The sequence below is a fragment of the Neolamprologus brichardi genome, unplaced genomic scaffold, assembly GCF_056152115.1.
Source record: "Neolamprologus brichardi isolate AB-2024 unplaced genomic scaffold, ASM5615211v1 NODE_ptg000032l+_length_1147064_cov_1, whole genome shotgun sequence".
In the NCBI taxonomy this organism is placed as follows: domain Eukaryota; kingdom Metazoa; phylum Chordata; class Actinopteri; order Cichliformes; family Cichlidae; genus Neolamprologus; species Neolamprologus brichardi.
In genome coordinates, this window is record NW_028270039.1 from 1,102,604 (window position 1) to 1,112,427 (window position 9,824).

Below are 9,824 nucleotides of genomic sequence, written 5' to 3' on the forward strand. Positions count from 1 at the left end.
TCCTCGCAGCCCTAACTGCCGCCTGCACATTCTTGATGGTCATTTCCTTAGGCTTGTTGGCCCTGCTATTGATCCCGAAGGACAAGACCATCTTCTCCACCACCAGATCCTGTGGCGGTACCGTTTTCTTCAACAAGGCTTCTGCATGGCGGAAGTCCGCCCCTGGAAAACTCTCCACCTGCAAGTTCTTGTTGGAGATCTGGGACTCATCTGGGACTCTCCTCAGCTCTTTCTGGGACAGTGGCACGGCTGCCCCTCTGTTGGTCTTCCTTGGTCTCTTGTGTTCTGGGGGCCTCTGGATGTCTGGAGTTTTGATCTCCTCCATACCTGCTTCATGCCCTGGAGGACGGGGCAGTGGCCCCCCACACCCTCTAGCAGATCATTACATGAGGGAACCTTTTAAGAAAACAAGCGCGTCCATGCTCACAGGTGTACACACGGGTGATCACACACACAAACTACACCCTTTTTGGCTCCTACCTCAATGCACACTGTGCTGTCGATCTTACGTGCTGCACAATAATGTTTAATATTTAGTATTTACTGTCATATTCCCATATATCATTGTGATGTTGTTTATTGTATTACTCTCGTTTTCTTCTGCTTGTTTTCTTTTTTCTTTCTCAACAGGTGATCCAGGTGATCGATACATGTATTTTTTATTTTTTTTATTTTTATTTTTTTTCGCTTATTCTGTTTTTTGTTTTTTGCCCTTCTCCCCCGTCCCTCTTCTCAACTGTTTTTCTTTCCCTCTTTCTTTCTCCCTTTTCTTTCCCCCAGTCAAGTCTGTCCCGTATTCAGCAAGTGAAAATAAAATAAAGAATAAAAGGTGAATCAAATGGACCATTACGGCAAAGCTGGGATGGTCAATTTGGTAAAGAAAATCCGTTGGGCATCTTTCTTCGCCTTTAGACAATAATTCTGATGGCAAAAGAGCCAAACGGGACAGGCAAAAAAAGGAAAAAAAAAAAAAAAAAAAAAAAAAAAAAAAAGTTCTTGTTGGAGAAATCTGGGAATTTGGTGAGGTTCGAATCTCCCAAGAAGATCCATTTGCGGTTTGCCACCCAGTCCCAGTCAGTCATCTTCCTTGTGGTGTTCTGATGTCGATTCACCCGGAACCGAGGACCCCTGGAACTCTCGACCTCATCAAACAAATCCCCTGAAAGATCAAACAACGGCTCCTCGTCCTCTGAGCCTTCATGATGGACCTGGGCTCGAACCCGTACCTCTCGTGCTGAAAGCTGGGAAGATTGTCCCTGCTCCTCCGCTGCTTGGGCCTCTCTCTCGGCCTCCGCTGCCGCTCTAGCCCTGGCCTCATCTCGTTCCTCCTCCGCTTGCATCTCATCAAACATGGCCTCCAACTCCAACTGGGAGACTGTACGTTCTGGAGGAAAGAGGGGTTCGAAATCCGGCAGGTGGTCCTCCTGTACTTCTTCTAGAAAGAGATCTTCTTCAGGAAGAACCACCCCTTTGGGTCTCCTCGTCCTTCTTTGGACCTCCCTCCTTTCTAGGGGAGATGGCATCCAATCAGCCACGTTGGGGCTTGACCATCTAGCCCCCTCATCAGGGACCCGGTCTGTCATGGTAGCCACAGAGATCTTTGGCGCCACCCGCTGACGAGGTTGCACCGTGTGTGCAGACCCACTTGAAGAATCCACGCCATGCTGTTCTCTCACCTGGACTGGTTCACCCTCGAGCTGGGTTGAGATGAGAGCCTCAGCGTGGTCAATGATACTCCGCGTGATCCGTCTTAGGTTCCGCTTGGCCCAGCGAGATGCCACCTCGAAGGCCTTTTTCCATTCACGGGTGTCCATGCTGGAGAGTTCTTGCAGAAACCTCTCCAAGCTTCCTTCATAATGTTCCATCAAAATCTGGAGGGTCATCTGACCCCAATTCCTTGCATTCCCCACGATCATGTCTGTGGTATCCTGCCTCGGGTATGCCGGCTTAATCATCCCAGCTAGGATATCCACCATCTTAACAATCATCCTGGGCTCCGGCCTACCTGGCTTCGGAGCCACGTTCTGGAGATGGTGCACCATCTTGATGATGCCATGCAGCTTACGAATCAGTCTTCCAAAATCGGGACTTGCCGCTTCTCTTATCACATCGTCATCTCTGGTCCTGGAAGAGCTCCCTCTTCTGGCTGGTTGGAAGCGTCCCTGCCGGACCACAGCTGCATACGAGCGGAATGGGACTTGGGGACCAAAGTACCGGGGGACCCGGGGGGAGGCACTGGCGGGTTAGGATGGGGAAAATAATCCCTTCTCTGGGAGGAAAAGGAGGGTTAGGGTTAGGGGTTAGGGTTAGGGGGTTAGGGTTAGGGGGGTTAGGGGGGGTTAGGGAATGAAGACTGACTCCTCCTCCCTCTTTCGAAGGCAGGAGGATGTGCACGGTCCATCCCCCAGGTGACCCGTTGCTGCTGGAAGTTGGACCGCCCAGGACGCCTCTGGCGCCTCCCGCGACGGACCACCGTCCACCCATCCTCATCATCAAAAAAAAGCCATCGAGCCCGATGGACTTTTTATTGTCTTGTTGTTTTTGTTTTTGTTTATTTATGTAAAGTTTTGATATTTATTATTTGTGGCATCGCCTTTGTTATATATTAATAATGTCGCCTTTGGTATCTAAGTAATTAAAAAATAAGAGTGGTAATGAAGAAAATAAAATAAAATGAAATAAAAGTTTTGTTGTTTGTTTGTTATTTATTACTTTTCTATTTATGAATTGAAAATAAAATGAATTAAATTAAATTAAATCAAATTTCAATATGTGCCGCCGCGACGTTTTGGCCCTGAAAAGGGCCTTCTTCAGGCTGTGGCACAAAAAACAAGCAAAACAAACTTCTGTGTGTTTGTCTAGTCTCTGTGATGTTGCTCCTTCTGTGTCTCAAGGCGAAATGCCCTTTCTGTGTGTGTCAGCTTCTTTTATACCCTCTGCTCCAGTTAGAGTTTTCAGTCGTCTTTTTTTATCGTTCGTCTTTTTTTATCCAAATTTCATTCCTATGTAAATAGCCCTTTCCCATTAGGTTTTAAAAATACTTACTCCATGAATTATGATAGTTCCCAGTATGTACTTAATTATTGTAGGCCCAAATCATTTGTATACCTAATATTAAAAGTCCAATTTGATATGAATTTTTTAATAATAATTTTTAATCCCAAAAATTATGTTAAATGTTATTACACATTAATTTTTTACTTGTAAATTTTTAGACCCCCAAATCCTATAAGCCCCTTGTGCGTAGACTGCAAATATGAATTTTTTAAGCCAATAATATCCGAAATTATTAAAATTATTAAAATTAAATTATGAATTAGTTGCATTTCCCCCATGAATTTTTATGATAATGATTATAATGACCCATTGTAAATATTGAACCCCTCCCTCTTCCTATCCTCCCAATAAGGGTTAGGATGGGGGGACGGGGTGAAATGGGGTGGGGGGGATAAGGTTAGGGTTAGGGTTGGGTGTGGGGGTGTGGTTAAGGTTAGGGCCAGATATAAGGGTGGGGTTAGGGTTAGGGCCAGTTGTCAGGGTGGGGCTGTCCTAGAGATATATGGTTAGGGCTCAGATTGGGGATGGGGTTCCAATCAAAGTGGAATGGTTGAGGTTAGGGCCCAAGTTCAGGTCAGGGGTCGGTAAGACAGGAAGTCCCGTCCGATCACACCAAACCCGGCCATACCAAGTCACTAATCATCGTCTCCCCATCAACGTTATTCTACCAATATCCAAATTACCGAAATCTAATGTTTAACCCATCTGGTTCTTTAGTATCCAACCAATAAATCCATCTTCTTTCAATCTTCTTTCTCTCCCAATCCGTCCATAGGGCATTCCTTTCCAAATCAGCAACTCTCAGAGACTTATAGCTATGACTAATAAAGTGTTCTACTAGTGGAGTTTGCCTTTCCTTATGATTTTTAATATTATAACGATGTTGTGTCATCCTCAATGAAATCGAATTCTTAGTCTCTCCTACATATTGCATACCGCATTTCACACAAAAGATCAAATATATGCAATTTGTGGATTGTGGCGTGAATCTCTGCCGTATAGGAAAAATTGTCTTCTTGACCCTGTTTTTGACAAAGGTCAAGGAACAGAAAGTGCCGAACAACACTGTTGGCTTCAAAAATTGCTGACTCGTCAGCCTTGCTCTGACCAAGTAGTCTTTTAAGTTTTTATTTCTCCTGTACGCTGAAATCACTGTCCTATTTGGCAAAACTCCAGTGTTTATCATTAGAGAATCAAAATTTTCTTTCAACTTTTTATGCATTTGAACATTAAATAACGAATATGTGGTTATAGGTGGGATACGATCCCCTTCCAGTGCTTCTTTCCGGTCCAAAAAGGATCTCAAGCACTGTCTTATAAATTGACGAGAGTATCCTCTCTTTCTCAAAGCGACAAACAATTCCGTGACTGCTTCCTTGAAGTCTTCCTGTCTCGTGCAAATCCTATGAAATCGAAGTAGTTGAGCTTTGACGATACCTCTATACGTATGACGAGGGTGGAAACTAGTTTTATACAGTAGTGCATGTGTATTAGTCTTTTTAAAGAATACTTTTATATCTAATTTATTATGCACTTCGAAATTCTATCCTTTATACACCGTAGTGTCCAAAAAATCAATTTTTTTATCATCCAATTCATATTTACATTGTATCGACCAATCATGTGCATTCAAAGTCCTAATGAATTCCTCAAAATCAGGCTTTGAATATGTCCACACTCCCCATATGTCGTCGAGGTACCGTAAATAATGGAGAGGCTTCCTTGGGCACTTCTCCAAGGCCTCTGCCTCCCACTTAGCCATAAAAATATTCGCATAAGCGGGCGCAAATCGCTTCCCCATTGCCGTCCCTTTAATCTGCAGATAAAAGTTTCCATCAAACTCAAAATCATTGCATCTAAGATTGATCTCCAAAAGTTCTAAGATCTCTTTATCCGGTCTATTGGCATCAGGATACTTCTGAAAGATCTCTCTTACCGCTTGCAATCCCGCTGCAATGTCTATATTAGTGTATAGACTATCAATATCAATACTAAAAAGAAAAGAGTCAGCTGGGATTGTCAGGGATTTAACCAAATTAATGAAATAATAACTATCCTTAACATAGGACGGATGCCTAACAGAAAGCGGATTCAAATAAAAATCAATAAACTCAGCTGTCTGGTAGGTCTCACTACCGCAGTCGGAGACAATGGGTCTGCCTGGCGGGATTTCATGGGGAACTGTCCACTTTTTAGGTTCTTTGTGGATTTTAGGCAGAATATAGAACCTTCTGGGCCTTGGTTGCCCCTCTCCTTGCAAATATGAACTCTGTTTTTTATTTATTATCCTGTTATTGTAAAGGTCATCTAAAATCCTACTCACCATAGGGATAGTCTGTAAATAAATTGGCTCTTTTAACTTTTTATAATAAATATTATCTGACAACTGTCTTTTAAACTCTGTAATATACTGCTCTCTAGACAAGATAACCACCGCGCTCCCCTTATCAGCTGGCTTAATGACAATAGTCTTGTTGCCCATCAATTCTCTCAAGGCTTTCACCTCTTGTACTGATAAGTTTGACGCTTTTTTAACAACTTTAAACCCGGAATTATACATGTTTTTATTCTTATCAACTAACAAACCAATCTCAGGTGGCAACTTGTCTAGTGGCGGTTCCCAAGCAGATGTTCCCACAAATGATGGAATCACTCTGTTCTGTGAGCCTTTGAAGTAGGCCGCTAATTTGATACGCCTATGGTAAGTCTGAACATCCAATTGAAGTGTTGTCTTTTGATGTTTGTGAAGTCCAATCGTTGGCACAAAAGACAGGCCTCTGTTTAACACAGCAAATTGTGCCCTCGTAAGGGTGAAATTTTTGGCCAGATTGACCACATTTTGTGACACAAGGGGCTGGAGCCCCTTCTGCCCCCCCTGAGCCAGGCTTAAGGGGATCTCAAGTTTAAAAACAAGACCCAGTGTCTAAACATGGCTCTCGCTGTAGTTCTGGTCCAATGGATTTCATCCCTCTCTGTCATGAAATCGTTTTCTGACAACTTGGGGATGAAGGGCAAATTCCTGGAAATGTAGGCGTTCATGGTCTTGAGTGTCTGGATTTCCTCCCCGCTCAAGCCCGAGGAAAAGGGTTAGGGCAGGGTTAGGGGTTAGGGGGGTTAGGGTTTAGGAAAAGAAACAGGGTCCCAGCAGTTGCTGGTCCCCTGTGAATGCACTCTCACTCGACTGGGGTGGGCACTGATGCCCCCGATTCAAAAAATTGCCCATCTTGGGTTATAGTGGCCATCTGCTTGTTCTATTGAGCCCGTCGCGACGTTTCGGCGTGACTTCGCCTTCATCAGGCTGGGCTCAATGATTTGTGACTGTCTTGTCCTCTATTTATATGTTTCTCTTACTTAGTTTTTCTGTACTTCCTTCTTTGTGACTATCTTGTCTTCTATTTTTCTGTTTCTCTCAACCCTACTTGGGGAGCTCTATTTTTCTGTTTCTCTCAACCCTACTTGGGGAGTATGTGCTTTCTTCTAGGCTTTCTTCTTAGGTTTTCTCTATCTGACTCTCTTGTCTTCTATTTATACTTTTCTTCATGTTATTCTTTTTCTCTTTCTTCTTAGGTTTTCTCTGTCTGACTGCCTTGTCTTCTATTTATACTTTTCTTTGTTCTTATCTTAATCCATGGCACTCCCTTTCCTTAGTCCGCTCTTTCTTTCATTTCTATATTCTTGGCACCCCCATCCTTAGTAACCACTCTGTTCTTTATTCTGTTTTTTGTATTTTTCCATTTTATTTTGGCTTTTTTTGGCTTTTCTGGGGTGGGCCTTAGGCCTGGGGTTAGGGTTAGGGCAGGGAGGGGGGATTGGTTAGGGTTAGGGTAGGAAGTTTGGGTAGGGGCATCACCCACTCCACCGGGACCTGGCTGGTAAGGGTTTAGGAAAAGAAACAGGGTCCCAGCAGTTGCTGGTCCCCTGTGAATGCACTCTCACTCGACTGGGGTGGGCACTGATGCCCCCGATTCAAAAAATTGCCCATCTTGGGTTATAGTGGCCATCTGCTTGTTCTATTGAGCCCGTCGCGACGTTTCGGCGTGACTTCGCCTTCATCAGGCTGGGCTCAATGATTTGTGACTGTCTTGTCCTCTATTTATATGTTTCTCTTACTTAGTTTTTCTGTACTTCCTTCTTTGTGACTATCTTGTCTTCTATTTTTCTGTTTCTCTCAACCCTACTTGGGGAGCTCTATTTTTCTGTTTCTCTCAACCCTACTTGGGGAGTATGTGCTTTCTTCTAGGCTTTCTTCTTAGGTTTTCTCTATCTGACTCTCTTGTCTTCTATTTATACTTTTCTTCATGTTATTCTTTTTCTCTTTCTTCTTAGGTTTTCTCTGTCTGACTGCCTTGTCTTCTATTTATACTTTTCTTTGTTCTTATCTTAATCCATGGCACTCCCTTTCCTTAGTCCGCTCTTTCTTTCATTTCTATATTCTTGGCACCCCCATCCTTAGTAACCACTCTGTTCTTTATTCTGTTTTTTGTATTTTTCCATTTTATTTTGGCTTTTTTTGGCTTTTCTGGGGTGGGCCTTAGGCCTGGGGTTAGGGTTAGGGCAGGGAGGGGGGATTGGTTAGGGTTAGGGTAGGAAGTTTGGGTAGGGGCATCACCCACTCCACCGGGACCTGGCTGGTAAGGGTTTAGGAAAAGAAACAGGGTCCCAGCAGTTGCTGGTCCCCTGTGAATGCACTCTCACTCGACTGGGGTGGGCACTGATGCCCCCGATTCAAAAAATTGCCCATCTTGGGTTATAGTGGCCATCTGCTTGTTCTATTGAGCCCGTCGCGACGTTTCGGCGTGACTTCGCCTTCATCAGGCTGGGCTCAATGATTTGTGACTGTCTTGTCCTCTATTTATATGTTTCTCTTACTTAGTTTTTCTGTACTTCCTTCTTTGTGACTATCTTGTCTTCTATTTTTCTGTTTCTCTCAACCCTACTTGGGGAGCTCTATTTTTCTGTTTCTCTCAACCCTACTTGGGGAGTATGTGCTTTCTTCTAGGCTTTCTTCTTAGGTTTTCTCTGTCTGACTGCCTTGTCTTCTATTTATACTTTTCTTCATGTTATTCTTTTTCTCTTTCTTCTTAGGTTTTCTCTGTCTGACTGCCTTGTCTTCTATTTATACTTTTCTTTGTTCTTATCTTAATCCATGGCACTCCCTTTCCTTAGTCCGCTCTTTCTTTCATTTCTATATTCTTGGCACCCCCATCCTTAGTAACCACTCTGTTCTTTATTCTGTTTTTTGTATTTTTCCATTTTATTTTGGCTTTTTTTGGCTTTTCTGGGGTGGGCCTTAGGCCTGGGGTTAGGGTTAGGGCAGGGAGGGGGGATTGGTTAGGGTTAGGGTAGGAAGTTTGGGTAGGGGCATCACCCACTCCACCGGGACCTGGCTGGTAAGGGTTTAGGAAAAGAAACAGGGTCCCAGCAGTTGTTGGTCCCCTGTGAATGCACTCTCACTCGACTGGGGTGGGCACTGATGCCCCCGATTCAAAAAATTGCCCATCTTGGGTTATAGTGGCCATCTGCTTGTTCTATTGAGCCCGTCGCGACGTTTCGGCGTGACTTCGCCTTCATCAGGCTGGGCTCAATGATTTGTGACTGTCTTGTCCTCTATTTATATGTTTCTCTTACTTAGTTTTTCTGTACTTCCTTCTTTGTGACTATCTTGTCTTCTATTTTTCTGTTTCTCTCAACCCTACTTGGGGAGCTCTATTTTTCTGTTTCTCTCAACCCTACTTGGGGAGTATGTGCTTTCTTCTAGGCTTTCTTCTTAGGTTTTCTCTATCTGACTCTCTTGTCTTCTATTTATACTTTTCTTCATGTTATTCTTTTTCTCTTTCTTCTTAGGTTTTCTCTGTCTGACTGCCTTGTCTTCTATTTATACTTTTCTTTGTTCTTATCTTAATCCATGGCACTCCCTTTCCTTAGTCCGCTCTTTCTTTCATTTCTATATTCTTGGCACCCCCATCCTTAGTAACCACTCTGTTCTTTATTCTGTTTTTTGTATTTTTCCATTTTATTTTGGCTTTTTTTGGCTTTTCTGGGGTGGGCCTTAGGCCTGGGGTTAGGGTTAGGGCAGGGAGGGGGGATTGGTTAGGGTTAGGGTAGGAAGTTTGGGTAGGGGCATCACCCACTCCACCGGGACCTGGCTGGTAAGGGTTTAGGAAAAGAAACAGGGTCCCAGCAGTTGCTGGTCCCCTGTGAATGCACTCTCACTCGACTGGGGTGGGCACTGATGCCCCCGATTCAAAAAATTGCCCATCTTGGGTTATAGTGGCCATCTGCTTGTTCTATTGAGCCCGTCGCGACGTTTCGGCGTGACTTCGCCTTCATCAGGCTGGGCTCAATGATTTGTGACTGTCTTGTCCTCTATTTATATGTTTCTCTTACTTAGTTTTTCTGTACTTCCTTCTTTGTGACTATCTTGTCTTCTATTTTTCTGTTTCTCTCAACCCTACTTGGGGAGCTCTATTTTTCTGTTTCTCTCAACCCTACTTGGGGAGTATGTGCTTTCTTCTAGGCTTTCTTCTTAGGTTTTCTCTATCTGACTCTCTTGTCTTCTATTTATACTTTTCTTCATGTTATTCTTTTTCTCTTTCTTCTTAGGTTTTCTCTGTCTGACTGCCTTGTCTTCTATTTATACTTTTCTTTGTTCTTATCTTAATCCATGGCACTCCCTTTCCTTAGTCCGCTCTTTCTTTCATTTCTATATTCTTGGCACCCCCATCCTTAGTAACCACTCTGTTCTTTATTCTGTTTTTTGTATTTTT

At 43.5% G+C, this 9,824-nt stretch overlaps 1 pseudogene; it reads right to left on the bottom strand.

Moving 5' to 3' along the window:
* Positions 1–1,563: 1,563 nt before the first annotated feature.
* Positions 1,564–2,278, bottom strand: LOC148095942 (uncharacterized; annotated as a pseudogene).
* Between the last annotated feature and the right edge of the window lie 7,546 nt (positions 2,279–9,824).